Here is a 15,759-nt window from a genome sequence, read left to right on the forward strand (position 1 = left end):
TAATTGTATAATAATTGTAATTACATAATATTATTACCCAAAGCTGAAGTGATTAGACTTTATTTATTTATTCTTTTATTTATTTATGTATAACTGTATTTTAACTAATTGCAAGAGCTGAATAATCAATCAAATTCTATTGATTAATCAGTGAAATAATCAATGTTTAGTCAATTAATCATTCTAATAATCGTTAGATTAATCGATTATCAAAATAATCGTTTGTTGCAGCCCTACTTCAGTCTTTATTTAGTGTCACATGATCCTTCAGAAATCATTTAAATATGCTGATTTGGAGCTCAAGAAACATTTATAAATGCTGAAAACAGCTGTGCTGCTTAAATTGTTTTTGTTTGTTTGTTTGTTTTTGTGGGAACTGTGATTACTTTTTTTTTTAAAGGATTGTTCAGGATTAATTTTTAAACAGCATTTATTTGAAATAGAAACTTGTTACATTATAAATGTATTTCCTTCATTTTGTTATTTAGTTTTGATCAATTTAATGCATTCATATTGAATGAAACTATTAATTTCTTTTTAGAAAAAAAAACAAAAACTAAATCTTGTTGCCCAAACATTTGAAAAGTATATTTTTTTGTTAATAGATTTCAAAAGGAATATTTAAAATTGGTTTTATGCACTCTTACCCAAGGGTTGGGTAAATATTGGACAGAACGCATAATTGGTTGATTCATTTTTACTATAATACTAACATTTATTTTACTTTATACATGAATACATTTTTGCAAATTAACTTAAATAAAACTTTTGTAAAATACTATGCGCATTAACTTGTTTGCTTCATAAGATCCTTTATTTTCCTTTAATTATATCATATTTACAGTATAGAATATTTTATATATCGTTTTAATATGTAGGCCATACATATTGCCTATATTTAAACTCCTTCAACAGACACTAAAAGTCAAAATTAAACATTTAGAAGTAATTCACATGTAATCAACCAGTCTCTGTAATCCTGGTTGATTACATGTGAATTGATTACACACCATAACGGCACTGGTTCTTGTGCCCGAGCTGGAATTGCGTTTGGTGGCGAGCTGCTAACTTCAGACCTCAACCCTACATTTCACTCACAGTCATAACCTAAATGCGCTGTGGCTGAGTCCATAACTTGCCCATAAACATTCAAAGTACAAACCCGATTCCAAAAAAGTTGGGACACTGTACAAATTGTGAGTAAAAAAGGAATGGAATAATTTACAAATCTCATAAACTTAAATATTATTCAAAATAGAATATAGATAACACATCAAATGTTGAAAGTGAGACATGTTTAAATGTCATGCCAAATATTGGCTTTGTGAGCTAACAAAGTTGGGACAGGTAACAATAAGAGGCTGGAAAAGTTAAATGTACATAAGGAACAGCTGGGGGACCAATTTGCAACTTATTAGGTCAATATGCAACATGACTGGGTATAAAAAGAGCCTCTCAGAGTGGCACTGACTCTCAGAAGTCAAGATGGGCAGAGGATCACCAATTCCCCCAATGCTGCGGCGAAAAATAGTGCAGCAATATCAGAAAGGAGTTTCTCAGAGAAACATAGCAAAGAGTTTGAAGTTATTATCTACAGTGGATAATATCATCCAAAGATTCAGAGAATCTGGAACAATCTCTGTGCGTAAGGGTCAAGACCGGAAAACCATACTGGATGCCCGTGATCTTCAGGCCCTTAGACGACACTTCATCACATACAGGAATGCTACTGTAATGGAAATCACAACATGGGCTCAGGAATACTGCCAGAAAACATTGTCGGTGAACACAATCCACCGTGCCATTCGCCGTTGCCGGCTAAAAACTCTATAGCTCAAAGAAGAAGCCATATCTAAACATGATCCAGAAGTGCAGGCGTTTTACTTTTCTGTGGTCAGATAAATCCAAATTTGAAGTTCTTTTTGGAAAACTGGGATGCCATGTCATCCGGACTAAAGAGGACAAGGACAACCCAAGTGGTTATCAGCACTCAGTTCAGAAGCCTGCATCTCTGATGGTATGGGGTTGCATGAGTGTGTGTGACATGGGCAGCTTACACATCTGGAAAGGCACCATCAATGCTGAAAGGTATATCCAAGTTCTAGAACAACATATGCTCCCATCCAGACGTCGTCTCTTTCAGGGAAGACCTTGCATTTTCCAACATGACAATGCCAGACCACATACTGCATCAATTACAACATCATGGCTGCGTAGAAGAAGGATTCGGGTTTGGGGTGGCGTTGGCGCAGTGGATAAGACACATGCCTTTGGTGTGAGAGACCCAGGTTCGAATCCACTGTGAGACACCAATGTGTTCCTGAGCAAGACACTTAACCCCGTAGTTGCTCCAGAGGCGTGCGACCTCTGACATATATAGCAATTGTAAGTCGCTTTGGATAAAAGCGTCAGCTAAATGAATAAATGTAAATGTAAATGTAAATGTAAATGTACTGAAAATACCAGCCTGAAGTCCAGATCTTTCACCCATAGAAAACATTTGGCACATCATAAAGAGGAAGGTGCGACAAAGAAGACCTAAGACAGTTGAGCAACTAGAAGCCTGTATTAGACAAGAATGGGACAACATTCCTATTCCTAAACTTGAGCAACTTGTCTCCTCAGTCCCCAGACGTTTGCAGACTGTTATAAAAAGAAGAGGGGATGCCACACAGTGGTAAACATGGCCTCGTCCCAACTTTTTTGAGATGTGTTGATGCCATGAAATTTAAAATCAACTTATTTTTCCCTTAAAATTATACACTTTCTCAGTTTAAACATTTTATATGTCATCTATGTTGTATTCTGAATAAAATATTGAAATTTGAAACTTCCACATCATTGCATTCTGTTTTTATTCACAATTTGTACAGTTTCCCAACTTTTTGGGAATCAGGTTTGTGTTTATGTTCTGTATCTTTATGAATAAAAATCATTGATTTTATGCAAGGCATCAGGCCTTTCCATCATGCGAAAAAAGACTGATGCAATGCTCATTTAGGTGACTCACAAAACACCCCATATGTTGCTTTGCATAAAATTGAGTTATATATATACAGCACAGTAACGATTTTATAGATAAAATGAGATGTACACAAACCTGTATTTTACAGAAGAAATGCATAAATTTGATTGCACTTAGAACTGCTTTTTTCTGAAGAGGATGCAAAAACCCCATGATAAATAACTCAACAGCTGGGTAACGTCTTACCCAGTTTCAGTTTAACACAAAAATTACCCAAACAATGGGTTGTTATGTTTGACCGAGGAGTTGGGTAACAAAAACAAACCAAATACTGAACAAATAACCCAAACCCAGCATTAGGGTTGAAAAATTGCATGTATATGTAAAATGGCAGTTTTTTTAAATATCTGAATGTACACTCCTAACTTTAGTCAGTCAAGCATTATAATAATGAAGTATTATTTAATAATAGAACTTGCATATTTGTCATTTTAACTGAACTTCGGACTGGTGGTGGTGCTTTATTTTCAGTGTTTTGTAAAAACAATTATTGGGACAAAACAAAAATTCTGATAAGATAATGATACGAATTCTACTAATAAGAACAATATAAAACACAGTAAGGATTAATTCATGAATATTAATCAGATTGTGTGCGTTCGTTCAAACTGATTTGCTGAAATCAATGCAGGCATGATAATTAATGAGCACCAGCCAATGAGATTTGCCATTTGTGCATTAGCTCCACCCACTACTGGAGAAATCTTCAGTTCTTAAAAGCTGAAGAATTCCAAAGGAACGCCGTTAATTTGACTGGATAATACAACAAAGAAAATCGTACGTTTAATGACCCACTCCTGATAACCGATTCATAATTTATGGCTGTTATCAAAGAAAATTTAATGCAGAGACAGGGTGTATTAAACAGTCTTTACACGTGATCCATCTCTTTCTTTTTTTATTCTTCCAATTTTATTCAGCTCACTCTTTCACTGCGTTTTAGCTTTTCTCTTTGTCACAATTTCTCTGTCTTTCTATCTCTCCCAACAGTAGATTGTTGTCCAGTGCTGAGTTGATCATCTGTCTCTTTCTGTCTCTTCCACTCTCTCCCTTCATCTCTTTCTCACTCTCATCGCTCCTGCTCACAATCATTCTTTGGGTACTTGAAACACCTTTTGGCAATAGTTATTTGATTAATTGTTGAATCTAATATTGATTGAGCTGCACATGATGTTTAAAACTGAATTGGCATTAGTGTTGATCTACTTTATTTTTATTGACCTTACAGGCCTCTTTGTTGGGAATAGTTTTTTGCCTTCTTGATTAGGAAGTGTTTGCTTGAACCTTCGTCTTTGAGAAGATCTGTTTTTGTACTGTTTGTTTGTGAGAAGTAAATCAGGAAACTATTTGTTGTCTCTGATTTGTGTTTATCGCTGTCTTTCAAAACTTACTGAGCTGCCCACCATGGGATAGACATCATAGATGATTCTGTGACACCCAGAAGTGCTGAGTGGCATGTTGGCAGCACACTATATTTTGAGACGCAGCCTTGTCTAACCTCCATCAATCCTTTGTCAGATGAAGGGACTTGTTTCGTTTAAAACTCTTTGTGGCAAAAGGCGTGAAAATCAGTAGTATTGTGATTGTTTTGTGTTAAATAGATACGCTTTAGGCTCAGTATCAATTTGAATTATTATCATGCATGTCAAGCAATTAGCTGTCTAAAGCACATTAGATGGCATAATAACTTACTACTTCAGTCATAGAGCAAAGGTGAGAATTCTGTGAAGCGTAGCACAGCTGCACTGGTTTGAAATGCCTTCTCTGCTTCCCATCGAATGTGTTTGCTTTTTTTATTGTGGGAAGTGCAACTGACATACGCGGTTTTAAGTTGATCATATTTGAAAGTAATACACAGTTGGGATGGTTCACCCAAAAAATTATAAATACTTAGGCTACGTCAAACGAAGCCAGAGCTTTCCCTATTCTATCTTTTTTTTCTCCCCATCTCAAGAGATATAAATGCCGTATCCGTCCGGATGAAACGCCTATGCCATACAAAATGTATGTGTATACTAAACGCGTTTCTGTGTGGACGGGTCCTTAGTCCCCAATGAGGCAAGTCCTCTCATTGAACTCAGACTTAGAATATAGCACCCAAGCACATTTTTTTTTTTTTTATCTCTACAGCATCTTTTCCCATTCCCATTTATTTAAATGAAAAAGTGAACATTCTTTAAAACTTTTGCTTTGATCCACAAAATATTCATAAAGGTTTGGAATGACATGAGTGCCATAAGTAATTTACATATGTAAACTAGTCATAAGGGTCCGTTTGAGATTTGAGAAATTGAGATTTTTACATTATATGAAAGCTGAATACATAATCTTTCCATTGATTTATGGCTTGTTAGGATAGGACATTTGGGCGAGATACAACTATTTGAAACCTGGATTCTTTAGAAAAATCTAAACATTGAGAAAATCGCCTTTTAAGATGTCCAAATGAAGTCCTTAGAAATGCATATTACTAAGTTTCTTACAGCATTAAGTGTTTTCTGTTCTTAAACCACTTTCCCTCAAGGAAACTTAAAGCATATGAGATAAGCTGTCTTCTCGGCTCATAAAGGCTACATCTGTGCAGATGATTCTGTGATCAAATACAATCAACTATTTAACATGCTCCACCGCACCACCCAGTACATTTAGTCAGAACTGACTTTTAGTTTGTGTTATTAGGATTTGTCATGGATTCCCTGCATTTACGGCCAGCAAAGCAACATGTGGTTAAATTCGATTAGTGTTATTATTTTTTGAATAATAATTACAGATTGAATATTCTACTATATGAGCAGACCCCTAATATATAAACATATTGATTTGACTGTTTGAAACATTTTATGTAAGTGAGGGAAAGTTGAGACAGTGAAACATTATTGAGGCAGAATTAATCTGGGGCAAACCTGTCATGGCAATGCAGGGATTGCATAGATCTTGTGAATCTGCTGGTAATCATTGGTTGTGCTTTGAAATGTCAGCGGCAAGTTGGGTTGTTGGAGTCATCTGAACTTTGAGTGGCACTAAAACACTTGACTGGAAGTTCTGTAGCTGATGCTTTGCTCCAAAGCATTGCAGTTCAATGACATGAGTCATCTTAAAAGGGCTTAATTCAGTAATTCAATGATGAGTGCATCATGTGACCCAGAAATCTGAAATCCAGAAAAAACAACCTGCTGTACTATACTGGACACACACACACACACACACACACACACACACACACACACACACACACACACACACAGATACTAACTAAAGGAAATGAAGAATCCAGCCCTCGGTATCGCTGTGAGCAGGTTTTTGGATGATAATGGTGTTGAGCTGGGGAGATTTGGGCTTCCCTGGTAGAGGAGAGCAGTTAGAGCTGAGCTTGTGTTTGATGTCATGTCTAGGGGATGATGGGATTGATTTCTGAACTGGTCCGAGTCCTTCAGGGCTTCAGAACGATCAACTCTCCTTGATATGTTCCTCTGCTTTAGATACCTGATCACCAAGCGCTTTGGCAAGACATTTTAGCATTATTGTGGGCTGATTTCATAATGGAGAAAAGCATGTAAAGTTTGTACTCAGTCAAGAATGTTATTATAAAATTCTGTTTAATGATACTACTTTTACAGTTTTCGTTACTCAAGTGTTGCATAACTGCAGCTTTATTTCAGACCTTTTGTGATGAATAACCATGTCATTTGGTTTGTGGCCAGATTTCAGATATAAAGTACAATTAAAATTCAGTTGTACAGTGTTATGTGTTCTGTATGAAATGTACATTTTATTATAAAACTATTCATAGCATTGTTTTTTTCTAATTAATGCTAAAATAGAGTGGTTTCAGTTTTATAGTTCCCTTTATCTGTACTCTCATTTCATGACATGTCTCGATGACCTCACAGCATTTTCACAATTCTCTTTTCTTCTGCTTCTTTTCTTAGATCTCTTTCTGAATCATTAAAAAAAAATCAAAACTCATAGACTCACTCCTCAGAATCGGTGGAGCTGTGAACTTCTGTTGGAGGAAGAGAAAGGCTGCCACATGATGCCACATCTCTGCCTCATCACCAGAAGGTAAGAAGAAACATCCGGCTGCTGGGTAAAAGACATGCTAGGCCTATTGAACATGATGAAGAGGAACAAAACTTTTATTTGGCTGTTTTGTATTTTTGGTATAATGCATGTATTTTGTTGAAAAGCTTAAATTAGTCTCAGGGACACTTACACTACAAACTAGACTGCACATGAGTAAAGTGATTCAAATGGGGAAATGGAGTGGTTTAGAGAAGAGCAGGAAGAGAAATATAAAATGGACCTCTTTAATGGCCAGAGAAGGACACTGGGAGATTTTGCTGAGATGTGAAGTGTAGGCAAAAAGAAAAGGAGACGAGCAGAAATGAAAAGGTGAAGGTTTGGTGTTGAAGGATGCATATGTGAAGCATTTGGATGAGAATGGGGTACTGAAAGTGGCATTTTTACAGCGAATAATGGACTGCTGGGTGCTGAAAGGCTGCTGCGTGGAAGTAGAGGAGGGTAAAATCTGAAGGAAAGGAATAACACGTGAGAACTTTTGTTCAGGAAATAATGTGTTTTACATCTATTTTTCTGTGTCAGACCACGTACCAGCATCCAAGAGGTGAAGGACTCAGACCGAGAGCACAAACAGACTCGTCTGCCAAGTTAAAACGCACCGCCACACACCCCTCTCTCAGGTGCGTGTAGTACGGATGACCCTGTGGTGATCACAGGCTTGAGTGCATTACTACCGACAAGATAATTAGCTGCTCATGACCTCGTGTCTGTTTTTATCCCCGTCTCTGTTCTCTACATCTTTTTCAGCATTAGCCTATGGCTCTTTTATCTCTTAAAGGGGTGGTTCTGAGTTTTTTTTCTAGGCTTGATTGTGTTTATGGGGTGCAGTCTAACATGTTAATGCTTCTTTAAAAAAAAATAAAAAAATTCTTTATTCAACACCGCTCTGCTCTAAGAAACTCACTGATCATTTCCTGCTTTCATGAAGCGTCTCCCTCAGAAATAGTTGATGGGCTCTGATTGGTTAGCTAGCCCAGTGTGTTGTGATTGGCTTAACTGCCTCTAGTGCATGTCTAAACGTCCTGCCCCTCACGGCATGTGCTCCGGTTGTTTTGTAAACAACGGGGTCGTTAATATCGCTTATCAGTTTGAGTCCGCTTGAGAAGCAGAGGATATTACTGAAGAGGATCGTGCAGAACCTGTGTTTACCTATTGTAAAATTAAGAGATTAATGTTCAGACTTTTGCATATTATAACCAAGAACTTGGATGTGGGAAATAATTGCATTAGATCCAAAAGATAGTTTTAGCAACATAGCGCAGATGCTACAGAACACAGTTAGCTGACTAGCTATATAAGATTGTGTGCTACACTAATATTAGAGCTAGACGATAGTATCATGTATCGACGATAGTAGGATATATCAACGACAGCAGATGTCTCTGTCGATAGTCAAGATGATATTAGGCTCATTCTCCTATTAATGTATTAAATAATAATAATATAAATAATAACTATTATTATTTTTATTAGGCGGCCTATTATAATTCGGCTATCAAAATGTCCAGCTATTTCACTTCAGCACCGCGTTTCTCACACACACACACAGCGCGCGCAAAAGTGGATGAGTCTGTAGCCGGTGAATGAGTCTCCATTCACAAACAGACGTAGTTCGTCTGCAGATATAAGGTATTTCATTGCAATTTAACAAGAAATCTGAATGGCCTATATATGTGCAATATTTTAAACGAGCCCTCACTAACTGAGTTTAATGCCCCAGTTATGTTAGAACGGTCCGGAGCGCTGTATGACTAAAGCCTCTGTTTATACTTTCCGCGTACGCGAGTCCGCTATGGACCGCTAGTTAGGCGTGATGGAAAAATCATCATCGGAGAGTGTGCACGGAGGCTCTGAGCGGACGACCGTGTGTCTCCTATTTTCTATGACCGCGTGGACAAGTGTCAGTTAGTAGGCTTCAAAAGCACAATTGCACATGTGCAGGCAGTGTGAAGAAGCCCACTGCTATTCGAACCTGTGCAATCCATCAATAAAAGAATATAAAGACAGCCAGATGGGCAATAATTCTGTGCAGTTGTTTGTTCACATGTTTGTTACAGAGTGGACAATCAGCATACGCTTTCTGAAGTATAAATGGAAGAAGTCTGCGTCCGCGCTGTCCTTGTGTGCGTCCGGATCGCTCATGTGGAAAATATAACACAGGCCTAATGCATCAATTCAATTGAACTTTACTCCAAATATATGAACTTACCTGTTTTGAATACTTTATATTTAACATGTTCGTTTGTGTCCAATATTAGTGTTAAACTGTTGGACTTTAAATGAAATCTACTATTGATTTTCACCAGAACATTTAGACTGATAACTTCCATGCGCAGATGCGGCAAATTTGTCACAGGACGCGCGATATGACAGTTGCATCTGACTATATATGAACTAGCTGAACTAGCTTTAAATACATTAATTTTATATTTAATGTTAGTTTATCAGTATGTCTGAAAGTATATTTTTTCAATTATTGGTGATTCCATAGGCTCTCTCTCACGCACCTGTGCGGTTTAAAACACTAAATAGTTATGCTATGACAAGAACAAAAAGTCTCTCTCTTGCTCTACCCATGCTAGCTAATATATTACTTTACAGGCATTACTGGCTTGTTCTTTTACATCTATAATATTATAAATTGACAGTTTATTGCTGGTCTGTCGTTTTACATTGCTGTAATTTAAAGGGTAATTGCAAAGCTTAAAGGGTACACTATTATAAAAAAATCACAGCTTCAGTGTGGCATCAGTAAGAAAAAGTATAATTTCATAGATATTGTTTATAATAGTTGTTCATGTTAAAATATGTATGGACTTAATAATGACCTAGACTATGTATTTAGCAAAATCTTGTCATTTTTATAATTATTACACGATTTTTTAAAAAAAACAGATGTTGCTGCTCCAATTAAGCTCAGTGTGATCTTTTTAAGCTCTTTTACATTGAATTTCTATGTAAATACTTCATAAACGTACTTTTAAAATATTAACTGATGGTCGTCACTTTAAGTTAATCGATTTTCTATGGATTCTGTCAACTCAAATCTTCAGGCTCTGAGCTTTTGCCACTAGCATCAGCTTCTCCAGACTGTAAATCTGTGGAAAATCGGTGCAAAAATCGTGCAATGTATTCCAGGCTTAAGATACTATAGATAAGTTGAAATCCATTTAAAAAGAGGTTTCTTCTGTGTTCATCTCCATGAATTAAATATTTTATTGGTTTGTTTTATTAGATTTTTGAATGTAGGTTTTTGAACGTGGACTAGTATAGATTTTGAAATGTGCTGAAATGATACTTCACTATGAATATATAACTGATCGACTTGAATGCCTTGTTGCTGGATTTTAGTGTTCAGTTTCTATTTATTTAATTTTTTTGTGATTGACTTAGTACCTTCAAAGAAATATACTTTTACAATTATTCTTTAAAAGTTTTAAAAGATTTTTATTTTTATGTATTTTTTTATTTTTTATATATAATTTTTTCTACTGAAACCAATATCTTGTGCACTCAGTGTAGATTTTGGTAAGCTTTTCCCCGAATTTTTCAAATGTTTTTTTTTTAATCAATGACATGCAAGACAAATTATAAATGAACAAATGTCCATTGGACAAAATGGACAAAATGCTGAACATTTCTTTGTGAAATTGAAACATAACATTTTAAAACAAAATCTAATAAATAAATAACACGAATAAAAGAAATCTCGTCATGTAAAGAAACCTGTTAGCTTTGTCTGTGCTGTTTCCATTCAGTTAGAGGCAACCACTGAATTTTAAACAAAGTAGTGCAGCGCTTGACCCTATTGATGAATGCTGCTTTAACATGCATTATACAGATGAAAAGAAAATATCATCTAAACTTTTCTAAAGACAATCAATTACCCTCAGAGATACATTCATAAAAAACTCCTACCCAGTACCACAACTCTATCACAATTCATTTAATATCTCAACCGATTTTAACTGTCACGTATTTGTATCGATTTCAACTGGCTCATGGTGCATTGTTACATCCCTGTTATTATTCTGTTTAGAATATTATGCTTCAATACTACGTTTTATCACTCATTTAATATTCCTATAATTCCTTGTGCAGTTCTTTGAAACAGTGATATAATGAAACCCTAGTGAGGTAGTGAAAGCATGACAATTACTGGCACTGAGCTGAATCCATATAGATAATGAAAGTAGATGTTAGAGGGGTTTTATTTTGCGTTCTGGGTGTTTTTTCATTAAAGAAGTGGTAATTTAATTTTACAATACCATTTTCCACCCATTCTCTGTCATTAAGTGTTACAGTGTTCATGTGATTTTGTTTGAAAACACCAGTATGTACACTACCATCAGAAGTTCAGGGTCAGGAAGATGTGTTTAATGTTTTAGAAAGTCTCTGATGCTCACAAAGGTTGCATTTATTTGATAAAAAAATACCATAAACCAATGAGAATTTCCTGTCGATCCGCTTTAGACACTTTAGTATGGTGATTTTTTTGATTCAGTTTCAGTGATTACATCTTAAAAATGCTTTCATGCAGTGTGACAGTGCTTTGCAGACGTCGTCGCAGACGTATAGTGGAAATCCCGGAGTGTGAAGAGTCAGTTTGTTTGCAGTGACAGAAAGCCTCTGTTGGGGATCGGTTTGCACATTACAGCACTCAGCCGAATTTGAACAGTGACTTCCTCCCGATTATTCAAGAGGTGTAAACACATGCAGTGTAAAATCCTTCCTGTTTCAGATGTTGCCTGAAACAAAGGCTGCGTTCAGAGGAGAAAGTCTCACACTCTTACAGTGTTTCACATTCTGCTTTTTAAAAAATAAATGACCATTCGCAGCTTATTTAACTATTTGAATTTTATTCCCTGTCACATTCTGGTGTGTGTACATAAACACTAGATGTAGAATATTCAGTGGTGTGTGTGTCTACCAGTGGCTAGCGGTGACTTTTTTTTTAAACCGGGTATGCTGAGTGCTAAGATTAAGACCAGACCCCCCACCCCCCTCCTCATTGCTTTTAGGACACATTCAAAGAGGAAAACACCATGGCAGGTGTCGATTTAAAAGTATGAACATTCCTACCTTATTTGTCAACAAAAATTAATCTCTAATCCTTCTATCATTTCAGGTTTATCCATAGTAATTAATCCTCTGGAGTCGATTAACGCGGATACGCGTTATGAGGTATTTCCTCCTGATAACCCCAAAAATAACTTAAATTACTCTTTCAGTTTTTATCGTACAGATAAGAGCAATACATCAATTGAATCTGTAAAGGGTCTACTTCTTTTGTATACAGACAAAATAACAACAAAATTTTGTGCACTTATAAAATAAAGATAACAAACAAAGTGTGCTGTCTGCAGCCTTTGTCTCCACTTATCTTTATTTACAAACACGTCATTAAAATGAACTGTAACTCCGTGAATACTCAACGAAGAGACATGAGAGAGATATCTATAGAAAGCCTGACACATCTACTTTTAAACTAAATAAGTGCTGCCGAAAACAAATATTCTGTGTTAAAGTAATCCATATGAAAACAACGCGATGTCTGTTTTTCATGTCTCCCTTCATTATATCTAATGTGACCGCGCCGAACGCGCTATTCAGATTCAAACTGAAGCGTGCGGCTTGAATACGCCCACACCACAGAAGACAACGCAGAGAGACTGTTCAAGTTTTTTTATTTTACTGTTTGCTTCACGATGAGAGGAATAAGACATAATTCACCCCAAAAAGATGTGACGTGGTTGAGGATTTGAGAAATGGATTTCCTCAGAAAAAAATAATGAAGCACTTTATTCAGCAGAGATCATAAACATGAGTAAGTCTCTTTTTATTTATTTATATACTTGTACTAGTTTTCACATAACGTGTAAACATTTTCTAGTTTTCTAGACTTTTTCCAAACTATAATTCCTGACTAAATGTATAATCAAGTGAAACATTATGAAGTTTCAATAACAATATACAATACTGTACCATTCAAAGGCGTGATGTAAATAATATAAATGTTACAAATAAATGTAACTGTAACAAATGAAACAAACAATGCTGTTCTTTCAATTTACCCCCCCCCCCCCCCCCCCCAAAAAAAACTGAAAAAATATTCTCAGCTCATTTTTAACATTAATAATAATAATGATAATAATAATAACAAGAAATGTTTTTTTTTTTTTTTAGAAAAAAGATTGTTAAAAGGATTTCTGAAGGTTTGTGTGACTGGAGTGATGATGCAAAAAAAAATAGGTTTGAAAAACAGCTCTGATTTTTCCTAAACAAACTGTTTAACTGCTCCCCCAAGTGGATATTAAATTATGTTGTGGGATAATTAAATATATTCTAAATAAACTACAAACATAAAATTATATAAATAAATCTTGAATATAGATTTATTTTGTCGTCACATTCTTTCTTGTAACTCCTTCCTCTCAGTGGCATAGATGATTGAATGGCTCATTATACAGCTCATTATGCAGCTCATTATGCAGCTCATTATGCAGGCCTTTGTCTTCTCAGGTGTAAATCACAATGATATTCATGATAGTTGACGCCTACTCGCATATGACTTTTACCAACAAAAAGTGTCTTAGAAAATTTAAATCAATATATTGTTTTCTGTGAGTGAGTAAACAACATGATTTTCACATAATTTAGAAAGAAAAATTCTAGGCTACAAGCTCCAGTTCTCAAAAATCCCAGGAACCAATGTTCTCTATGTGTTTTATGGCCTTATTCAAGTGTTTTAACATTTTTAGTTTTTCACTAACCACGCATGTTTTTTTTCTCAAAAACAGAATCATGTACATACATGCTGCTCACATATTATTATAGCCCGGTTTGTGCTGATTACAGTGAGATTAGACTTTAGCCACTTAGATGTGTATAAGAAACTGAAAAAAGCACAAATGTCAGGGCATGACAAAACTTCTCCGGGCCCCAAAGATAACCTTAGGAGGGTTAAATTGCTAGAAAACTTTTTCCAAGTAAAAACCGCCAAATAACGTTTAAACGTAGTTCCATTATGATATTAAGAGGACATTGAGTATTCAGAGGATGGGGAGATGGGTAATTCCCCCACTCTGCATAGACTGAATTGTATGTATGTATTCATTCATTCATTCATTCATTCATTCATTCATTTGTTTATTCCCAGTGAATGGGAGATAAAACTCCCTCCCCGGTGACACTACTCCAATAATAGACCATGCAAAATACAAATGATAATTTTCCCATTCCCAATAAATTTCCCATTATTATTTACCACTTATACATTAACTTCTTCAACATTGTCTATTACCAGATTTTTTTTTTTGTGGACTTTTGAAATTTGCTTAGCTTGAGAAAGCATGAAAATATACAGTTATGATGTTTTTTTCTTCATATGATTTAGTCGAGTTAGTTTTGCATCAAACGCAATGTAATTTTCAGCAATCGAGATCTGGCAGCAACAGCTAGCGCATTTTTCTTCTCGGACAGCTTACCTCGTGCATGAAATCAGCCCCATACCAGAAAAACACTGAGAACACACTACAATCCTGAAGAGTCATAGCTGCAGAGTGGAGGTGAAAAAGCTGCACATAATCTGCTTGCCTGGAAGCTTCCGTCACGGACTGGATTTACAGAAAATTACAGTTGTTTTTAAAGAAATAATTTTACATACTTATTCCCAACCCTTTTTAAGCTTGGTCACATCTCAAATGACAAGGGATCAACTTATAATTATGTTTAAATTAATTAGTCTGGGTATGCGGCACATTCACATATATGGACGGAACGCCACTGTTGTGTACATCAGGTAATTGGGTGGCAGAGTGTTGGTAGGTCTTAGTTTAAAGCCACATGCAGGTTCCATAACTATACAATCCTACACACTCTTTCATGCAATCTCATACATTTACTCCGTAGGGGTGAAAAAATTCCCATACAAAAAATAAGAACCATATGGTTAGCCACCCACAGTTTGTGCGCATGTTTGAACCATGGTTCATCCTGTGTTTAATGACGCTTCTGAAAATATAAATACAGTCCATTTCTATGAGTTGTTTGTCAAATTTTAAAGGCAATTACGATACTTGGAGAGGGAAAGAAACGGCAAACCCATGTAAAATTAACTTTGCAAACATATATGAGCATACTTTGTAACATGTCTTTGCATAGAGCAGTCAGAGCCAGACATACTGACAAACCTGTTTGAAGAGCTCACCAAATATTTATTTGCTGTAACAATAGGTTCTGCATTTACAGCTTTGAAACATTTGTTTTTTCTAGATTATTATTGATTTGCATTACTTAACCTGAACAAAACCTTTAAGATAGTCAACAAATTAGATGCTAATGAGTTTTCCAGCAGCATCGTTTTTGAGCCTGTATTGGGTATCTCTGGTTTGTGATGCTTTACTTTAGTTAAAAAGTCTATCAAATTAAATCTATTATTCTATTAAAAAATAATCATTTATGAAGACATCTTAGTGATCTTATTATGAATGACTCATCACTGCATGTTAATTTTCTTTTTAATTTGATCTTGTGATATTTTTGTGAGACAACCCTAACCCAATCATAACCTATGAAACAACACTTCTCTCAGATGAGGCATGATACACTTGTCCAATATTTTAGCATAACTAAATCTCACTCCTTTAATACAA

At 35.6% G+C, this 15,759-nt stretch overlaps 1 protein-coding gene across 2 annotated transcripts in view; it reads left to right on the forward strand.

Annotated features, from left to right (window-relative positions):
* Positions 1–15,759, forward strand: part of LOC132148976 (speckle-type POZ protein) — an 80,614-nt gene that overhangs the window by 15,116 nt on the left and 49,739 nt on the right. Inside the window, exons 2-3 of one of the 2 annotated variants that reach the window (XM_059557822.1) lie at positions 6,955–7,087; positions 7,628–7,725. The gene's annotated coding sequence lies outside the window, so the exon portion shown is untranslated. The remainder of the gene's footprint in view (positions 1–6,954; positions 7,088–7,627; positions 7,726–15,759) is intronic. The other variant, XM_059557821.1, reaches the window with a different exon arrangement.

The sequence above is a fragment of the Carassius carassius genome, chromosome 9, assembly GCF_963082965.1.
Source record: "Carassius carassius chromosome 9, fCarCar2.1, whole genome shotgun sequence".
Classification (NCBI taxonomy): domain Eukaryota; kingdom Metazoa; phylum Chordata; class Actinopteri; order Cypriniformes; family Cyprinidae; genus Carassius; species Carassius carassius.